Here is an 18571-nt window from a genome sequence, read left to right on the forward strand (position 1 = left end):
GACTGTGTATATATGTATAAATAAAATCATATATATAGATAGATAGATATACAGATATATATTTATGTGTGTGTGTGTGTAGGCGATAACTGTTTTCAGGCTGCTGAGTTTATAGATACGAGGAATGTAGCTTAGATAAAGGCAGAGGCTACTGAAAGAGGAAATTATGTGGTTGTTCGTTGAAAAGTGGTAAGAATATGTAAATGTAGTGTGTAGGAATGAGACACTATTATTATGTTTAGTTTCATATGTGACTTCTAACCTGCAGCGGAATTAGGGTAGGAGCGCCTTCGCTGCGGAGTCGTACACACACACACACACACACACACACACATATATATAATATGCACACAGGGTGCGGTAAAGAGCGCAAATGGCAGGCGCTGAAATTGTCTCTGACGACAGGTTAGTTACACTAAATAGTTAGTCCCTCTTTGCAAGTTGTTTTTACTGTCAGAATGTTTGATGCGCCCTGTTGAAGTAGCTATGACAGAGACTCTACCAGTTCCAGGCATACATTTCCCATTGGGTAATGATATAGCAGGTAGAATTGTGGAACCTAATGTTGTTTCAGATAGGCTCTTGAGTTTTGATCCTTTACAAAAGGAGATGATGGAGACTCCAGGTTCATTCCCATTTGCTGTGACAAGGAGTAAGACCAATGTGATGCATCCTTCGCATTTTTGATGAGTCATTGTCCCCGAATGAAAGATTAATTTATACTAAATATGTTAGTATAGATTAGTTATGGAATATTCTTAATTACTACAAATATTTTACCTAACCCTTGCTTCTAGTTCTTCAGAATATATATTTATTAAAAAATTTTTTTTGAATTTAATTTTTTTGGGGGGCCGCCTTAAAAAAATGGGGAAAATTTTCTGTTTTTTTTAAAAAAAAAGGAAACTTTTTTTTTAAAGCGATTTTTGCAAATTTTAAACCGGGGGGTTTTCCCCCCCAAAAAACATTTTTTTTGAAAATTAAAATACCAAAACCAACAATTACATAATTTTTTTTTGGGGTTTTTGTTTTTTACGGGAAATGTTATTCTTTTAAGTAATAACAAAATTAATTTTTTGGGGGCATACTTTCCCTTTTTTGGGGAAATGGGATAGGCAGAGAAAAAGGAAATAAGTGTTGTTCTTAAAAAGTTAAAAAATTTTAAAAAGGTGAGGAAAACCATTATTATTTTTTTCAAGGTTTTAAACAAGGGGTGGAGCCCTTCGCTGGGGGTCGTCCCCCAAAAAAAAAACAACAAAATTTTATTAATTAAAGGGTTAAAAGGGGAATCCCAAAATTTTTCCTAAAAATTTTCCCACTTGTTAGTTTTTTAAAAAGGTTTTTTATTAAAATTTTTGACGTTTGAAAATAAAAGTTCTTCCCTTTTTTTGGTAATGAAAAGGGAGGTAAATTTAAAATTTTATATTTTGAGTTTTCTTTAAAAAAGGGTGGGGGATGGTTCTTCTTTTTGGGGAAAAGAGAAACCCAAAGTGACATTTCCAGAGATCACCCCAAACGGGGGGGGGAAAGAAAATTTTTTACTAAATTGTTAGAAAATTTTTTGGAATTTTTTAAACCCTAAAATTTTCCTAACCCTTCTTATTTTAAAAATTTTATTAATTAAAAATTTATAATAAAAGTTTCTTCTTGTATTTATGAAAGGGGAATGTTTCCCTTCAATTATTTTGTAATCTGGGAAATTTCTTTAATTTTTGGGGGAGATAAATTTTAAAAATTTTTGGTGAAAACCTTCATTTAAACAAAAATCAAAAATAACCCAATTTTGAAAATACAAAATTTTGTTTGGTCTGATTAAACAAAAACTTTTACCCCAAAAATTTCAAATTTTTAATTTATTTTAATATAATATAAAATTTTAAATAATTTATTATGTTTTGTTGTGCGGGTGTGTCACTGGTTGGGTTTGCGGAATGATGGGTCTGTGAAACATTCGTAACATTGGGATTGTCTAGGGGTGGAGAAAAAGGAAAAAAAAGGTTTTTCATTTCCTTCTTTCTTGTCTGTTTTTTTTGTGTTTCTGGTTTTTAAGGGAAAAAAAAATTTGAAATTTTTTAAAAATTTTTAGGGTTTTCTTTTTTTAAAAAAAACCAAAGGAGGCATCCCGGGTTTGTGGGGTTTTTTGGCCCAGGTCTTTTTTGGCCCAGGAGCCTTGTCGTTGCGCGGTCTCCATTGGGATGGTCTGTAACGTTTAGAAAGGCATTCCATCCCTTCGGGTTGGGTTCAAAATTTTGTGAAATTGAGGGGAAAATTTTCACAAAAGGGAGGGTGTTGAAAAAAAAAAAGGGGAATCCCCTTGAAAGGGGGCCCACAAATTTTTCAGGGCCCGGGAACCTTTCGGGCCGAGCCAATTGGAGAACTGTTCCCGTTTTTAAAAAGTTGTCTTGTTTCGTTTTTCGCCACGAAATTTATGTGCCCCCAAAACCTTTGAAAACCGAATCGTCCGAACCCCTTTGGGGTTTGTGGAAAAAAGGTTGGATTGGGGGAATTTCTTTGGCATCGCACGGAATTTTAAACTCGTTCCCCCCCAAATTTGGTCAAGTGTAAAACCCCTTTGGGGTTGAAAAAAAATTATTGGGGGGAATTCCTTTAAAAAATACAAGGGAATGATTTAATCATTTTGAAAGGATCTTAAAAAGGTGGAAAACAGCCTAATGCATTTTTTTTTTTTTTTTTTTTTTTTTTTTTTTTTTGTTTCTTTTTTTTTTCCTTTTTCAGGGCCTCGACACTTCCCGGGAACCCCCGGGTAACGACTGGGGCACCAGGCCCTTTGGGGCCTCGGTGCCCCGGGAAATTTGAAGCGAAATATTTTGTCATAGTCTTTTAGATTTGATTGGAGGGATTACGGGAAAAGGAATCGACTCAGGAAAGGGGGGAACATTCACTCGTTATGACGAAAGATTTGTTCCGATTACTTTTTCATCCTAATATTGTCATTTGACAATCCTGCCACAAAAGGGGGGCCCAGGGCCCCCGGGCCGGGGGAACCGGCATCACCACAGTCGCACGGTGCCACAGGCGCACGGGGGTGGACGGGGGCGGGTCTGAAGCCATGTACCCCGTGGGGGAAAGCTAAACCCTTTGGGCCTAAATCCTCCCCGACAGGGGGGAAAGTCCCCTTGCCCGCGGAGGGAAAAATGTCCATAAAAATCCCCGGCCGCGGGGGTTTCCCCAGCCCCGCAGCACCAAAGGGCCACAACAATAAAAATTCATCTGTAAATCGAAGCAAACCCTTACAAAATGCGAAAATGTCAATAGAGTACCTCCAACACACCCCTACAGCCAACCTACATTACGTAGGTAATTCGCCCTAAAACTTTTTTTTTCACACTTCAAAAAATTCAAAAACCACTCCCGATTCCCATACAAGCCTTAGCCAAAAAAACTTTCTTTTAAAACATGAAAGATTCAATACGGATCTTCCCCAGCGCCCCCGCCCCACTCAAAATACACGCTATGGCTCCCTTTAAAATTTTGTTTAAAAATACAAAAAAGATCTTTTCCAGGCGTTTGAGGAGCAACGGGGGACAGCGCCGTCTCTATCTCCGTCCCCCCGGCCGTCTTACCATATCAGCGGACAGCAAATGTGTCGACCGAAAGCAGAGCCGCCATTTTAATGCAGCTTTTGCCATTGCTTTGAGGAAAGGTCATCTCGACGGGGGATTTTCCCCCCTTTCCCCTTCCCTCCTGGCACAGAAGGTCTCGCTAAAATGTGTACATAATCTAGGAAAATCTTGGGATTTAATTTTTCTCTTTTTCTTTGTTCCTGAAAAAACATTAATTCTCTCTCTAAATACATCTTATACATACATATTTTATATATATAATTATATATATTATATATATATATATTATATATATATGCATTTTTAACTGCATACATAGATGTGTATAATATATGATATATCAATAATAATATTATATATATATTATTTATTATATATATATTAATATGCATATATATATAATATATTTTATATATATATATATATATTATAAAAAACAATAAAATAGTAAAAAATGAAATTATTTATCTACATATATATGTGTGGTGTTTTTTGTATGTCTAATATACCATATATTGTTTAATTTGGTATATTTTTGTTTTTTATTTATCATGTGTTATACGTTTTACATAAAATTGAATATATAAAGGGGAATGTTATAAAGTATGTTTTATTTAATCTGTGCTGAAATACCAATAAAATAGGTTTTCGTTCCTTTGCTTTGAAATTTTTAAAAATGCTGTGGCTTTATAGTTATATTGAATAGTTACTTTATTTGTTAAAGTAAATTAATCTTTTTGAAAGTTTTTTAATAGCCAAAATACGTAAAAAAAGTTGATTTGGGTTTTATCTAAACCCTGCAGGCTTTTAGGGGATCTGAGGGCCTGGGTTGGATTAAGGTTTTTGTGTAGTTTATAAGGCTTGCTCTGCTTTAAATTTAGTGCCATGCTTTCATACACAACAGATAGTGGAAAAACCTTGTTTATTTTTATATTGTATTGAATACTAACTATATTCCATAAGTTATTTAAATTGGAAAAAATTTGTATACATTATATACATATGTAACCGCACGCCACAACACACCACCCACACCACACACACGCACACACACACAACCCCCACACACACCACCAAAACACACACACCCACACACCACACATACACAACACACAAATTATATATATTAGATTGATATGATTAAATATATTGTGTTGAGATTGTGTGAAACCCACACACACACTATATATACCACAATGTATTGCACGCAGTGGGTCTTTGTCTCTGTGCAAAACATTATTAACATAAAGGATACCGGGATGTGTTAACATGGGGGACCGGGGAAAACTGAGCGCTTGCTGTGAGGGGGGAGGGGGACAAAGCCAAGAGAGGGGTTGGGCCTGTTCCTGTAAACCTCGTGTGTGCCCTTGTCCTGAAAAATTTTGGTTGCCCTGTTATAGCTGTATCGTGCATGTGAATGCGGGTTTCCCCCTGTATTGGCCTATAAAAGTGTACGGGAAAATAACTTGGGGAAAAAAAAGGAAGACGTCATTTTGTGTTTTTTTGGGGGCCCACCTCCCCCTTGGGTTTTTCCCTCCGGTGTTCGGGGCCCTGTGTGCTGGGTGCCTCTTGGAGCTGTCAGGGTTCCGACCCTGTGGATAGCCGCCGCTCCTAGCCTCCCTTTTTTTGGTGGAAAGAGAGACGAGGCGGTCGGCCGGTCTTTTATTTTGCTTTTAAAATTTTATTTATTATTTTTATATTACGTTAAATTAAATTTGTCCTGTATTGATTTTAGGGGATTTAAAATGCTGGTCGATGTTGGGGGTTTAAACCCTTTCCCGAGTCCTGAGTTAAAACCCCGCGGGCGTTGAAAATCGCGTTTGGGAAGTGGGGCTAAACCCCATTAGGGAGGGTTTCCCTTGAAGTGAAAGCGGGTGCTAGGGGATCCCTGGGGGCGAAAAGGGGGTGGCCTGAAAATTTATTAGGGGGGACCCCATCACAATTAAACTAATATAAAATTTTCCCAAAACCAAAATAAAAAAAAAAAAAAAAAAACAACAATATATAATATATAATATATATATTTATAAAAAAAAAAAATAAACCCCAAAAAAAAAACAAAAACAAAAAAATATATATATATTATTATATATATATATATTATAATTTTATATAATAGTATTATTTATAATATATATTATATAATATAATATATATAATTATTTATATTAAAATTATTGTATAATTAGATTATATTTAAAATTTTAAAAAAATTATTATATTATATTATAATATATTTATTTTTTTTAAATTTGCACCATGTATATTACAAAATTTTCAACAGGACCTTAGGAGGCTTAAGCCTGTCAACATATAATGAAACCTATTTCAAGACCTAAGGCAGGGTTAGCAATATAATATGTACTAGTTAAAAACATTTTATGACTAATTTGCGCTAAAATATGTAATCTGTCGTCAGAGGCACAATTTCAGCGACGGGCATAAACGCTGTTTTCCATAGATGCATTTCTGTGTGTATATATATACACACACACATATAAAAATATATATATGTGTGTGTGTGTTTGTCTGTGTTTGTGTGACTGTGTATATATGTATAATAAAATCATATATATAGATAGATAGATATACAGATATATATTATGTGTGTGTGTGTGTAGGCGATAACTGTTTTCAGCTGCTGAGTTTATAGATACGAGGAATGTAGCTTAGATAAAGGCAGAGGCTACTGAAAGAGGAAATTATGTGGTTGTTCGTTGAAAAGTGGTAAGAATATGTAAATGTAGTGTGTGGGAATGAGACACTATTATTATGTTTAGTTTCATATGTGACTTCTAACCGCAGCGGAATTAGGGTAGGAGCGCCTTCGCTGCGGAGTCGTACACAACACACACACACACACACACACACACCAACATATATATATAATATGCACACGGGGTGCGGTAAGAGCGCAAATGGCAGGCGCTGAATTGTCTCTGACGACAGGTTAGTTACACTAAATATTTTAGTCCCTCTTGCAAGTTGTTTTTACTGTCAGAATGTTTGATGCGCCCTGTTGAAGTAGCTATGACAGAGACTCTACCAGTTCCAGGCATACATTTCCCATTGGGTAATGATATAGCAGGTAGAATTGTGGAACCTAATGTTGTTTCAGATAGGCTCTTGAGTTTGATCCTTTACAAAAGGAGATGATGGAGACTCCAGGTTCATTCCCTTTGCTGTGACAAGGAGTAAGACCAATGTGATGCATCCTTCGCATTTTTGATGAGTCATTGTCCCCGAATGAAAGATTAATTTATACTAAATATGTTAGTATAGATTAGTTATGGAATATTCTTAATTACTACAAATATTTTACCTAACCTTGCTTCTAGTTCTTCAGAAATAGGTTTTATTATAGATCGTTGACAGAAAATTTATGACATAAAAGTATGTCTTGCTTAGTTATGTTATTGATAGCGAATGTCACTTCTAATTATCTTAGTAAATCTGGAGTAAATATACTTTAAATTTCTGTCGTGTTAGATTAGTATACTCTTCTAAATTTGGTCAGTAGCAATACATCTAAGTGAACATTATCCAAGACTAAAATCACAACAATACATCCACATAGTCTGCAATAATGGGACGAAAATATATAACTGAACATTTGTGTAGAAAAGCTGATCTAAACACTAAAGGACTGATTATTCCTAAACCTCATTCTATACTTTATATATTATATATATATATATAATATATATAAATATATATATATGTATATATGTATGTGCGTGCGTGTGTACACGGTGTGTATGTGTATGCGTGAAGTGAGTGGGTGCGTGTCGCACACATACTCGTAATTCATTGGAATATGTCTAGTGACTAAGAATGGAGATAAAAATGTAAGTAAATATAAGGTTGAAAACTTCATTTCAAACGATATCAATATAATCAATTTAGAATACTTAGTTTTTGTTGTGTTTCTGTAATTGGAAATGGCAATAAAACATAATACTTAGATTCATATAGTTTAAAAATAAGTTTGTATTGGCTTATCATATATCTATATATAAATACACACACTACACATTGATGTATGTGCATCTCCGTGTTTGTGCGTGTATTTGTGTTCATCCATGGACTCTGACTTTGCGCTCGCAGATGATGGCCTTGTCGTGGGTGGCAGGCGATGTCGTGCCACTTGATGCCGTCGTCGTAGACGTTGTTGAGAACCCCCAGGCAGTTCTCATTCCCTCTCGGTTGTCTGGTTGTGGTCGATGATTCCTGGTGATCACTTTGGTAAGTGAGAAGAGTTTTCGACAAAAAGTAGCCTCTTGGTGTTTGAGTAAAAGGAAAAGCCAGGAGGCACTTACCCGCCGGTGTGAGACCAGTTGAGACCCACGAATTCTTCACCTGAAGCCCAGGCGAAGCCATGGTTCTTGATTTGACCTGAGGTCCAAATCCATGGTAGATGATCTAAAAAGATAAAAGCACGTATTTTAGCAAGTTGCATACTCATAGCTTCGTGGATTCGAGTCTCGCCCTTTTGAAATTTTGAGTGTGAATCCCACAAAAACAAGAGAGAGGATGAGCTTGAAATATTACCTTCTGTAATCGCCTCTCTGACGAGGCTGTCCTCTTGACGAGTCTCGATGCTGATACCCTGCCAGCCGGAGCCAAGGTTGCCGCAGTACTGGTTGGCGCCATCCCACGTGTAGGTCTTGCTGCCGTCATGGCGCCACGAGAAGTGGTACTCGCTGTCGCCCAGCCTTTGGTCCACCTGAAGTCGTCCGAACCGCCATTGTGGTGGGTGAGAAAAGAATGGTTGGAGTTAGGGGAGATTTCCTTAATGGACATCGACAGCAGGAATGATTTAACTCGATATGACAAGAAAGATTGCTTCAAAAGGTGAGAAGAAGCACCTCGCCATTACATGCATATGAATAAATTTACATACATATATATATGTATATTTACATGCATATAAAAAATATACATACATGTATATGTATATGTATCAATATATGTATATACATGAGTCATTTCATGGTGTGAAAGCAGCTCTGAATGCAGCGTCAGGGACCTCGACACTTACCGGGACGCCCGAGGTAACTGACTGGGGCACCACAGGTCCACTTCGGCCTCGGTGCACCTGGAATTGAAGCGAAAATATTTTGTCATTAGTCTATTAGATTTGATTGGAGGGGATATACTGGCAAAGGAAATCGACTCAGGCAAGTGGGAACAATCTCACTCGTTATGACGAAAGATTTAGTTCTGCAGATTACTTTATCATCCTTGAATATTGTCTTTTTGACGAAATGCTGCCACACTAGAAGGGCCCGGGGACTCACCGGGGCCGCGGGAAACCGGCTGATGCACCACAGGTCGCACAGGTGCCACAGGTCGCACGGGGCGGTGGACGGCGGCAGGTCTGAAGCCATGTACTCCGTGTGGGAAGCTGAACGCGTTGGGCCTAAATCCATGCCCGACAGGAGGGAAGTGCCCTTGCCCGGCGGGAGGGAAATGTCCATGAAAATGCCCGTGTCCGCCAAGGGAATGATCCCCAGCAGCCGCAGCAGCCAAGGCCAACAACAGTAAGAACTTCATCTGTAAATCAGAAGCAAATACCCTTACAGAATGACGTAAATAGTCAATAGAGTAATCATCTCCAATCACACACCCTACAGCACATTTACCTACATTACGTAACGTGTAATTCGCCCTCAACTGTGTTTTCACACTTCACAAAAATTCACAAACCACTACCGATTCCCCAGTACAAGCCTTAGCCACAAAAACATTTCTTTTAAACATGAAAGAGTTCAGATACGTGATCTTCCCCAGCCCCCGGGCCCCCACTCACAATACACGCTATGGCTACACTTAAAGCTTTGATTTAAAGGGACATAAAAGATCTTTTCCAGGCGATTGAGGAGACAACGTGACAGCGCCGTCTCTATCTCCGTCCCGCCGGCCGTCTTACCATACTCACGGACGAGCGAATTTGTCGACCGCAAGCAGAGCCGCCATTTTATATGCAGCTTTTGCCATTGCTTTGAGGGAAAGGTCACTCGTCGACGTGGATTTTCTCCCCTTTGCCCTTCCCTCCATGGCAGCAAAAGCGTCTCGCTGGAAATGTGTACATGAAATCTAGAGAAAGTCATTGATGTATTTTTCTCTTCTTTCTATTGCTGTTCCTGTAAAACATTAATATCTCTCTCTCAATACATACATATATACATACATATATGTATATTTTAATATATATATATATATATATATATATATATATATATATGCATATATATAATGCATACATAGATGTGTATAAATATATGAATAGACAAATATAAATAGTAATATATGCAATATATATATATATACATATATATGTGTGGTGTGTTTGTATGTCTATATATACCATATATATGTGTTTATATTTGTATATATGTATGTTTGTATTTATCATGTGTTATACAGTTTTTACATAATAATTGAAATATATCAAAGGAATGTTATATAGAGTATGATTTAGTTAAGTCTTGCTGAAATAGCCAATAAATAGGTTTTTTCGTTCCTTTGCATTTGTAATGCTTATATAATTGCTGTGGCTTTATAGTGTATATGTGAATAGTTACATAATTATTTTGGTTAAAGAAAAATTAGTCTATTTGAAATGTATTATTAATAGCCACAATGACGTAAAGAAAGTTGAGTTAGTTTTATCTAGAACCTCTGCAGGCTGTTAGCGGATCATGACGGCCTGGGTTGGATATAAGGACTTGTGTATGATTTTATAAGGCTTGCTCTTGCTTTGAATTTAGCTGCCATGCTTAGTCAGTACACCAACAGAATAGTTGAGAACCGTAGTTTATTTTTCATATATGTATTGATATACAATCAACATATATTCCAGAAGATATAGTTTAATTGTGATAAAATGTGTATACATATATATACATATGTAGACACGCACCCCACACACACACACACACACACACACAAAGCACACACACACACACACACCCATTCACTCACACCCACACACGCACACACACACACATACACACACACACATATATGTATATATTATAGATATAGATAAAATATATATATGTGTGTGTGAGATTGTGTGTACACACACACACACACATATATATACACACATATGTATTGCTACGCCAGTGGGTCTTTGTCTCTGTGCGAAACATGTATTAACATGAAAAGGATGACCTGGGCATGTGTTAACATGAAGGGACCTGGGCAAACATGACGCAGCTTGCTGTGAGGGGAGGAGCGAGGAACAAGCCAAGATATGGGTTGGGCACTGTTCCTGTGAAGACCTCGTGTGTGCCCTTGTGACCTGATAAACTTTGTGTTGCCCTGTTATAAGCTGTATCGTGCAGTGTGACATGCTGGTTTCCCCCCTGTATTGTGCCTATAGAAAAGTGTACGGGTAAATAACTTGTGGAAATAAAGGAAAGACTGTCATTTTGTGTTTATTTCGTGCCCTACCTCCCCACTTGGCGTTTTCCCTCCTGGTGTTCTGGGACCTGTGGTGCTCGGTGCCTCTTGGAGCTGTTCAGTGTTCACGACCCTGTGGATAGCACGCCGTCTGCCTAGCCTGCCTTGTGTTGGGGCCAGAGAGACGAGTCGGTCGGCGTAACAGTATATATGCATATTTATTATGTATTTTTATATATACGTTAAATATACATATATATGTACATATGTATATGTATTTATGTATAATATATGTCTGGTGCGATGGTCCAGTGGTTAAAGCTGCCTCTGTCCTCGTAGTCCTGAGTTCAATACCCTGCCGCGGCAGTTTGCAAATGCCTGCGCTCTGACTGCTGGCTGGCTAGAACCCGATTTTTACGGCGAGAGTGCAAACACCTTGAGATGTTGAAACGCAGGTGTCGTAGGGGAAAATCGCCGCTGAGGCGCAAGTGGTAGCGCGCTGAAACATCGGTTGATTAGGAAGGCATCCCATCAGGCAAAGGTGGTACTGCCAGATGACCTAAGGCCTGAGTTCTGCAGCGCAATGAATGGCTCTTGAATAATAAAAAAATAATATATGTATGTATACATATACATACATATATATACATATATTATATTATATATTCATTTATACACACACCAACATACACACACACACACGCACACACACACACACACACACACACACACACACACAAATATATAATATATATATATATATATATATATTTTATATGTAATATATATATTTATATATATATGTATATATATTATATATCGTATATATATATATATATATATATTATTATATAATATATACTATATATATATATATATTATATAATATATATGTACATACATATATATTTTAAATATATGGGCATGTAATTTTAGATTAACAGGAAATTGATGTCGTGATTTAACTAACCAAATGTCAACATTATCAATAAACCTCTTCAACAATATATAGAACAAGTTGAAAAATAAATGTTATAAAAATTAGAATTCGTACTAGTTAAAACTTTGACCAATTTGCGCTCAAATATGTATCTGTCGTCAGAGCCAAATTTCTGCGTGATAAAACACTTCCATAGATAATTTATGTGTGTGTGTGTATATCCCCTATATAATATAGTTTTATGTTGTAAATCTGTATTGTGACTGTAATATGATAATAAAATTATATATGTGTGATTGTAGGGATAACTTTTTAGGCCTGCTGTGTTGGATACTGATTTAGGGTTGATAAAGATACGGGAATAGTAAATATGGGGCTTTTGAAAAGGAAATTTTGTAAATGTTGTTGTAAATGGAGAATATGTAAATTATGTGTAGATGACATATTTGACTTTAACCTCATTAGGTGAGCCTCCTGCAGCGGAATTACAGGTAGACACCTTACCGACCACACACACACACATCACACAAACACACACAGCGCACAACTAATTGGCAGGCGCTGGAAATGGGGCAATGCAGGTGTTAACAATTGTCTCCTACCAGTTAGTTTTACTGAATAGTTTAGTGCCCCTTTGAATGTTTACTGACAGATGTTTGAGCGCCCGTTCAGGTACTATTTCCAGATGATATACCATGAATTGAACCTCCTTTGGGTTTAGATTTGGGGTTTATTTGTCTTACAAAAGAGTGATGGAGACTCAGGTTCATTCCCTTTTTCTTGACAGGGGTAAACCAAAGTATGCATCCTTTGCATTTTTTATGAGTCATTGTCCCCCATGAAAGATTAATTTATACTAAATTTTTTAGTATAGTTAGTTTTTGGAATATTTTAATTTCTACAAAATTTTTCCTAACCCCTTTCTCTAGTTTTTCAGAAAAAGGTTTTTTTTTGATCGTTTACAGAAAATTTTTACATAAAATATGTCTTGCTTATTATGTTATGATAGCGAAAGTCATTCTAATTTTCTTGAAAACTGGAGTAAAAATTCTTTTAAATTTTTGTCGTGTTAGATTTATACTCTTCTAAATTTTTGGGCGTAAATACTTAATGAACATTAAAACCCAAGACAAAAAAAACAAACAATACATCCACATAGTCTGCAATAATGGCGAAAAAAATTACGAACTTTGTGTGAAAAGCTGATCTAAAAACTAAAAGGAAAATGATTATTCCAAACCCCATTCTATATTTATTTATATTTTTATATATATATATATATTATATATAATGTATATATGTATGTGCGTGCGGGTCACGGTGTGTATGTGTTGCGTGAAGTGGGGGGTGCGTGGGCGAACATACTCGTAAAATTCATTGGAAAATGTCTATACTAAGAAGGGATGAAAAAGTAAGTAAATAAAGGGTTGAAAAATTCATTTCAACGATATCAATATAATCAATTTAGAAACTTAGTTTTTGTTGTGTTTCTGGTAATTTTGGAAAGGCAATAAAAAATAATACTTAGATCTATAGTTTATAAAAAAAGTTTGTATTGGCTTATCATAATTATATATAAATCACACACTCCATTGATTTGTCATCTCCCTGTTTGTGCGTGTATTTGGTTCACTGGACTCTGACTTTGCGCTCGCGAGATGGCCTTGTGGGTGGCAGGCGATGTGTGCCCCTTATGCCGTCGTCGTAGACGTTGTTGAGACCCCCAGGGGTTTCATTCCCCCCTGGGTTTTCCCGGTTGTGGTCGATGATTCCTGGGGATCAATGGTAATGAGAAGAGTTTTTCGGGGGGAAAAAAATAGCCCCTTGGGTTTTTATAAAAAAAAAGCCGGAGGGCACACCCCGGTGGACTTGAGACCCCCAATTCTTTCCCCGAAAACCCAGGCGAACCATGGGTTTTTGATTTTACCCAGGGCCCAAAACCATGGTAAAGATCTAAAAAGATAAAAAATGCACGATTTAGCAAAGTTGCTACTCATAGCTTTGTGGGTTCGATCTTTTGCCTTTGAAAAGTTTGATTGAATCCCACCACAAAAGGGGAGGTGAGCTTTAAATATTCCTTCTGTAATCGCCTCTCTGACAGGGTGTCCTTTGACGATCTCGATGCTGATACCCGCCCCCGGAGCCCAAAGGGTTTCCGCGTACTGGTTTGGGGCCCATCCCCACGTGTAGGTCTTGCTGCCGTCATGGGGCCAAGAAGGGGTACTCGCGTCCCCCCAGCCTTTTGGGCCCCCTGAGTCCCTCCCAACCGCCTTGTGGGGGGTGAGAAAAGAATGGTTGGGTTAGGGGGGATTTCCCTTAAAGGACATCGCAGCAGGAAAGATTTTTCTCGTATGACAAAAGATTTCTTTAAAGGTGAAAGAAGACCCCCCATTCATGCTATGAATAAAATTTCATACATATTATATGTATTTTACTGCATATAAAAAAATAATACATTATTGTATATTATAATATTGTAATACAGAGTCATTTTATGGTGTGAAAGACTCTGAAAGCAGCGTAGGGACCCACACTTACCGGGACGCCCGGGTAATGCTGGGGCACCAATTTTACTTCGCCTCGGTGACCTGGAATTGAAGCGAAAAAATTTTTCATTAGTCTATTGATTTGATTGGGGGGGATAAATGGCAAAGGAAATCGACTCAGGCAAGTGGGAACAAACTCACCTTATGACGAAAAAATTTAGTTCTGCAGTTACTTTTTCACCTTTAATATTTTATTTGACGAATGCTGCCACACTAAAAGGGCCCCGGGGGCTCCCGGGGCCACGGGGAAACCCGGGTGATGCCCCACAGGCGCACGGGGCCCCAAAGGGCGCACGGGGCGGTGGACGGGGGCAGGTCTGAAGCCATGTACTCCGTGTGGGAAGCTGAAAGCGTTGGGCCCAAATCCTGCCACAGGAGGGGGGGCCCTTGCCCGGCGGGGGGAAAAGTCTGAAAATGCCGTTCCGCAAGGGAAAAGATCCCCAGCAGCCGCAGCAGCCCCAACAACGTAAGAACTTTATCTGTAAAACAGAAACAAATACCCTTTCAGAAAGACGTAAAAATTTAAAAAGTAATCATCTCCAACCACCACCCTACGCCATTTTCCACATTTTCGTAACGGTAATTGCCCCAACTGTGTTTTCACACTTCACAAAAAATTTAAAAACCACTACCGTTTCCCCCAGTACAAACCTTAGCCACAAAAACATTTCGTTAAAAAATGAAAAAAGTTTAGATACTGATCTTCCCCCCGCGCCCCGGGCCCCCCTCACAATACCGCTATGGCTACCTTAAAGCTTTGATTTTTAAAGCATAAAAGATCTTTTCCAGCGTTGAGGAGCCAAAATGACAGCGCCCTTCCCCATCTCCGTCCCCGCCGGCCCTCTTACCATACTCCGGCGAGCGAAAGTGTCGACCGCAAGCAGAGCCGCCATTTTATATGCAGCTTTTTCCATGCTTTGAGGGGAAGGGTTCACCGTCGACGGGATTTTCCCCTTTTCCCCTTCCCCCCATAGCACAAAGCTCCGGGAATGTGTACAAAATCTAGAGAAAAAATCATTGATTAATTTTTCTCTTCTTTTATTTCTGTTTTCCCGAAACATTAAAATCTCTCTCTCAAACATCTTTTCATACATTATGTATATATATTATATATATATATATATTATATAAATATGCATATATATACATGCTACTAGATGTGTATAAATATTGTAAGCAATATATATATATATATAATTAATTAAAAATTATATATTATATATATAAAAAATATATTTTTATATGATTATATTAATAATATATATATATATATAATATATATAAAAAAATAAATAGTAATAAAGCAATAATTATATTACATAATTTTGGTGTGTGTGTTTTTATGTCTATATATACCCTATATATGTGTTTATTTGTATATTGTATTTTATTTTTCATGTGTTATACAGTTTTTTACTAATAATTGAAATATATCAAAGGGTGTTATTAGATTGAAATTTTGTTAAGTTCTGTGTGAAAAGCCCAAAGAATGGTTTTTTCCTTTGCATTTTTAAAGCTTTATAATTTCTGTGGGGTTTTGTGTAATGTGAATAGTTACAATTATTTTTGGTTAAAAAAAATTTGCTATTTGAAATGATTATATAAAAACAATGAGTAAAGAAAGTTTATTTTGGTTTTTTCTAGAACCTTGCAGGCTGTAGGGATCAGACGGCCTGGGGTTGGGAAAAAGGGCTTTGTATGATTTTATAAGCTTGCTCTTGCTTTTAATTTAGCTGCCATGCTTAGTCAGTACCCCACAAATAGTTTGGGAAACCCAGTTTATTTTTCTATATGATTGATTAAATCAACAAATTCCATAAATAAGTTTAATTGGTAAAATGTGTATACATTATACTATGTAGACACGCCGCAAACACACCCCCCACACACACCCACACACACACAACCACACACACACACCACACACACGCACACCACACACCAAAACCCCACAATATGTATATTATAGATATAGATAATAATTTTTGTTGTGTGTGGGATTTTGTGTACCCAACACACACAAAAAAATATCACACATAAATTTTTGCTACGCAGTGGGTCTTTGCTCTGTGCGAACATGTATTAAAGAAAAGGATGACCTGGGCATGTTAACATGAAGGGACCTGGGGAAACATGACGCGCTTGCTGTGAGGGGGGGAGCGAGGAAAAAGCCCAAAATTGGGGGTTGGGGCCTTTTCCCGTGAAGACCCCGTGTGTCCCCTTTTGACCTGATAAAATTTGTGTTTTCCCCTTTTAAAACTGTACGTGCGTGTACATGCTGGTTTCCCCCCCGTATTGGCCTATGAAAAAATGTACGGGTAAAAAAACTTGTGGAAAAAAAGGAAAGACTGTCCTTTTTGTTTTTTTCGTGCCCCCTCCCCCCTTGCGTTTTCCCCCTGGTTTTTTTGGGACCTGTGGGTCGGGGGCCTCTTGGGGTGTTCAGGTTCAGCCCGTGGATAGCACGCGTCTGCCTAGCCCCCCTTGTGTTGGTGGCAGAGAGACGACGGGCGGCGAACGATATGCAATTTATATATGTTTTTTATAAATACGTTAATTACATATATTTTACATATGTATATGTATTTTTTTTATATATATTCGGTGCGATGGTCCCGGGTTAAAAATGCCTGGTCCCCGTAGTCCGATTCATACCTGCCGCGGCCCGTTGAAAATGGCCCGCGCTCTGACTCGGCTGGCTGAACCCCATTTTACGGCGAGAGTGCATAACCTTGAGATGTGAAAAGCAGGTGTCGTAGGGGAACGCCCTGAGGGCAAGTGGTGCGCGCTGAAACACGTTTGATTAGGAAAGGGGATCCCCCTCAGGGAAAGGTGGGACTGCCCCGATGACCCAAGGCCGATTTTGCGCGCAATGAATGGCTCTTGAATAATAATAAAATAAATATTTGTTACATATACTACATATATTACATATATTTTATATATATTCATTTAACACACAACACACACCATACACCACACACACACACACAACACACACACACAAATATTAATTATTTTAATATAATTATATATATATATTTAATGTATATATGTAATATATACGATATATTATATAATATATATTTTAATTATATAGATATTTTATTTTTTTATATATTATATTATACTAATATATATAATATATTTAAAATATAAAAATATACATACTATATATACGATATATATGTAGTATATATAATATATATTAAAAATTATATAAATATATATATATATATATATTATTTTGATATAATTTCACGCATGTATATTTACAAATCAAAAGGGGGAAATTTGATGTCAGTGTTTAACTAACCAAATGTATACGTACATTAAAGCTCTGTAACATATATAAAGAAAACCCTTTTTTAAAAACCTAGGGCAAGGGTTGCAAAAAAATATGTCTATTTTAAAAACATTTATGACTAATTTTGGGCTAAATATGTAACTGTCGTCAGAGGCCCAAATTTTGCGACTGGCAAAACGCGTTTTTTCCTAGAGCATTTTTTGTGTATATATATATACCACACACATATATAAAAAATTATATGGGTTGTGTTTTGTCTTTTTGTGTGCTGTGGGGGGATAATGATAAATAAAATTATTTTTATAGATAGATAGATAACAATATAATTTTTGTTGGGGTTTTGTGTAGGCATAATGTTTTAGGCTGCTGAGTTTTATGATACGAGGAATGTAGTTTAAAAAAGGGAAGGTTCTAAAAGGAAATTGTGGTTGTTCGTTGAAAAGTGGGAAAAAATGTAAATGTATGTTAGGAAAGAGACCCTATTTTTTGTTTATTTTATATTACTTCTACCTGCAGCGGGAATTTGGGTAGGGCGCCTTCGCTGCGGAGTCGTAACACACACACACACACACACCACAACACACACACAAATATATAATATGCACACAGGGTGCGGGAAAGAGCGCAAATGGCAGGGGCTGAAAATTGTCTCTACGACAGGTTAGTTACACTAAATATTTTTTCCCTCTTTGCAAGTTGTTTTTACTGTCAAATTTTGGGGTTTGATGGGCCCCTTTCCCCGGGGTTTTTGGAGTAAAGGGCTTTTTTAAATTTTACCCCTGGG

The 18571-nt window shown here is 37.2% G+C and overlaps 1 pseudogene; it reads right to left on the reverse strand.

Annotated features, from left to right (window-relative positions):
• Nucleotides 1-7589: 7589 nt before the first annotated feature.
• LOC119569903 lies at nt 7590-8974 on the reverse strand (annotated as a pseudogene).
• Nucleotides 8975-18571: the final 9597 nt, after the last annotated feature.

This window comes from Penaeus monodon, unplaced genomic scaffold (genome assembly GCF_015228065.2).
Source record: "Penaeus monodon isolate SGIC_2016 unplaced genomic scaffold, NSTDA_Pmon_1 PmonScaffold_1970, whole genome shotgun sequence".
Lineage (NCBI taxonomy): Eukaryota > Metazoa > Arthropoda > Malacostraca > Decapoda > Penaeidae > Penaeus > Penaeus monodon.